At 31.8% G+C, this 3,989-nt stretch overlaps 1 long non-coding RNA gene across 2 annotated transcripts; it reads right to left on the bottom strand.

The window, feature by feature from the left end:
- Nucleotides 1–288: 288 nt before the first annotated feature.
- LOC135050932 (uncharacterized) lies at nucleotides 289–1,764 on the bottom strand. 2 transcript variants are annotated; one of them, XR_010241929.1, is made up of 7 exons: nucleotides 1,739–1,764; nucleotides 1,358–1,435; nucleotides 1,210–1,277; nucleotides 1,024–1,116; nucleotides 789–929; nucleotides 626–681; nucleotides 289–477 (listed from the first exon to the last, which is right to left on the bottom strand). It is a non-coding gene; the product is annotated as an uncharacterized LOC135050932 (long non-coding RNA). The 2 variants fall into 2 exon arrangements; XR_010241928.1 differs by having other exon boundaries at nucleotides 789–1,116.
- Between the last annotated feature and the right edge of the window lie 2,225 nt (nucleotides 1,765–3,989).

The raw sequence follows: 3,989 nt of genomic DNA on the forward strand, positions 1-3,989 counted from the left end.
TCTTTATCTTGCGCCAACTCAGAAGCGGCACACTGGGAGAGGTCTTTGTTGGAAAACCTCAAACACATGCAAAGAGAACATAAATTCCCAAGTGCGCTAATAGTGAAAATGTAGTTACACAAATCTTCCAGCGGTTAATTCGTCGGAAAATGTAGACTGGAGGATATTTAGATCTGGGGACCTGTAACAGACACCCCTCACCAAAAAGTCACCCAAACAAGAGGCCAACAGGCCAATTAATAAAAAGTTTTTTTTAATAACATATATTTGAACATATGAATTTTGGTACACAATTCAAGATATAAAATTGTATCAATAAAACACAGCCACAACCAACATGTTTGTAGGATGGAATTCTAGATACTCCCTCACCTTTTTCAAGGTGCGAGCTCAAAGGGAGTATCTTCACAAACTAGGGTGTGATTTTCTGACTGACAAACCCAACGCGTTTCGTCTGATCGACTTCATCAGGGGTAACTTGTTTGGGGAAAAAGATAATGTTCTATTTGAGAAAAACTGCTATTATGAGATAGGGAAATTATATATACATATATGTGTATATATATATGTATAGACACATATATATTTTAAGTATGTAAAACATTTTTTGTATATATATACCTACCACATATAGGGAAAAGGATGAATTGCACTTGATAAATTCTTATGGCAGATCGTAACCTAAAATATAAATAGCACATTCTAAGATGTGTTTATTTGATGGAACTACTAGGACATTTTTATTATTAATATCCATTTTGATGTTACAAATAGTGACTAAGACATACCTCTAAATAGGGATTAATCAAATTCTCCTTTATTAGAATTTAATGGGTACAGCTCCTATATTCGTGCTTCTAACTGGAGCTTAAGTGGTTATCCTTTATGTATATATAAAATCTATAGAATAGTGTTTTTGTAAACACTGCCTGATGGGAAGAGAAAGAAGATTAGATGGAGGCCATTTTTAATGGTTTCCCACCTCATAATTAATCCTAAAAAATAAACGGAAAAATAACATACCTTATAACTAATCAATTCCTCCAGGGCCGTCTAAAAAATCTTAATCATAGTCCATTGGGACTGTCAGCAACCATATATTGGCGTTTTTGCAGACTGCCAAAGAAATATGCAAATATTGGTATTTATATAAAAATATTTGTCCATGCAATTTATTACATGGTCAAGCCGATTATATTATAGATATACCTAAAATGTGGTCTTCTACTCTTATGGTGAAAATTATTTCTTTTTTCAATGTTGACTCACGTAAAATTCTGAAAGCATTCAATTTTAGTTTTTAGTGTAAGGTGTGTCAGTCATAGAAGATCACTAGCACATATATGAGTGTACATACCAAAGCTTATATGGCTGGTTTGGTAATCACAAGGGTAAAAGAGATGCAGCTTCCTCAATAAGTTTCAAGGAATAGATCCTTTCAAAGAAATGGAAACATTGTTGTTGTCAAAATAAAGGGCACAGTAACAACCATAGGGATAGTAACAATTTACAATAAGTTTCACAGAGTAAATTTTTTTTTTATTTTTTTTTTTCTCCCTTACAGGAAAACTATCATTATTTATAAGGAGGCACAGGTCTCACAGATAGCTAAATCCAAACTTTTAACAGCAAGAAAAATCTCAACTCCTCGGTACCAGACCGGCAAAAGAATTACATTCATAGTTAATAGTTAAAGCCTTCAAAAAGTGAAACAAATAGAAATGATGTGAGGACTCACCCTGGAGAAGGTTTGGCTGTGTTTGGAAATCACAGAATGAAGTGGTAATTGGTGCAGCTGTTATTTAAGCTGCTAGCACAATTACATCACTTCCTTTAATTAGATAACTCTTAATAATTAGATCAGCCTGAAAAGAGCCAAAAAACTTTATTTATAAATCCATATTTCTCTTCTATAGGGATCCTTAGGTGTTAGTAATTGTTTAATGTGAATTAAATGTTTATTTTATACCTTGAACAGATCTTTAGCCACTTTAAAAGTGCTAAATTACTTACACCTGATCGGACAGGCATACTTCCAGTATGCGTTCCAATCTGCGTTTCACCTACTAATTGGTTAAATAGTTCCCCCTGCTCGATCTTTCATTTCATAAATAAGAGTCAGAGAGAGGGCTATCTTATTGGTATAGGCTCTCCCTCGAGCCGCACCTCTCCTCTGACGCATACCGCGTCATGGGGCGTGTCCTCCTATTCTGCCCCACCTCTTCTCACCAATACTGGACAGGAACGTAATGGGGTATGTCCTCCTACTCTGACGCACCACGCGTCATCAATCCTGGGTGTGCCGATTCGGCTTCCAACCATGCGTGTGGCGTATCACAGAGGTTGCTAAGCGACACAGCACGTGCATCCCGACGCGCACTGTCATGTGATCTCTATCTACATGACAAAAACCGCGTCTTGGTGTCCTAGCAACCTCTAATGTCGGTCTGTGGCGTCCTGGTGTCCCAGCAGCCTTTGATATCTGCTTAAGGCTCAAATGGTGTTATCCCCTAGCAGCCTCCTCGGTCAGCAAACCCATATACGAGACATTGCCTGTTAGTTTCCCCTCCCCACTGATCCAATATGTATACATGATAATCAATTAATAAGCACTATATTCTCAATTAGAGATGGATGTTAAATTTACATGTGCATATTATTATTTTACCATTTCCAGGGTACTATGGGAAACGTAGTAGAATTCCATAGCAATTATTTGTTTTTATTTTTATTTCTGACATGGGTTTTCTTAAAAATATGTTAGCTCATCCACCATTGGTATTCTAATATAAATTCATGACTATAATGTAATATTTTACAATGAAATAAAAAATAAAAATATAAATGTATAAAAATAAAAAAATATAAAAAATATAAAAAAAATAATAAAATTAAATAAAAATAAAAATAAAATTAAAATAAAATTAAAATAAAAATAAAATTAAAAATAAAAAATAAAAAATGAATAAAAAAATATAATAAAAAAAAAATAAAAAAATTAAAAAAATAAAATAAAAATAAATAAATGAAAAATTTTTAAATAAATATAGAAAATAAATAATAAATAAAATTAAAAAAAATAAATAAATAAATAAAAATAAATATAAATAATAAAAATAAAAATAAAAAATATATAATGAAATAAAATATTAAATTAATAATTAATAAATTCAAATATGAATGTGTCCCATACTAAGGACCGTGAACCACTGTGATTGTGCTAATGTGTGAAACTATCATATGTTTCTATTATAATAACCTACTTATTCTAAATATCTTTTAAGTGATATATTTTTCAGATGATATATTTGATTTCCTACTTTTATAATAAATTGTGTGTTTTTGTCTTTTTATGGTGTCTCATAGTCTGATTTATCTCATAGTGCAACCTGTATACTACTTGAATTCGACTATAGATTAAATGTGTTTCTTGTGTAATAAAGTGAAGTAAATGATGAAAAAAAAAAAAAAAATTAATAATCCTCCATCAGTTCAACTCTTCATTTCTTGAGGCTTCAACTTTACATTAAATGCATTTGAATTTTAAAGCCCAATAGTAAATAAACAAGTAGACAGAAGAAATATGTCAAGAATAATCTCATGAAAAATACATGACACCATGATTTATGGGCAGTATGCTATAATTCTCCATAAACTAAATGTTTATAACCTAAATGTAGCCCTACCTATGGAAATTGAAAAGGAAAAAATTTAAAGAAATGACACAATGTCTATATTTTCATTAAGGCCATTTGGATGGAGAGTATTAAGGGTGAAAATCCAAAAAGATTCTCTTCTTGAGAGCAGACGTTCTTTATCGCCTCCTCTAGGGCCTAGTTTAATCAATTCCAATATAGTAAATTTCAGATCTTTCACATTGGAATTATGAATTTCAGAAAAATGACGAGGTAAATTGTGATTAGTCACTTTATTTTTTATACCTCGCAGATGCTCCTGGATTCTAAGTTTGACATTGCGTTTTGTTTTGC

This window comes from Pseudophryne corroboree, chromosome 2 (genome assembly GCF_028390025.1).
Source record: "Pseudophryne corroboree isolate aPseCor3 chromosome 2, aPseCor3.hap2, whole genome shotgun sequence".
NCBI classification, from domain to species: domain Eukaryota; kingdom Metazoa; phylum Chordata; class Amphibia; order Anura; family Myobatrachidae; genus Pseudophryne; species Pseudophryne corroboree.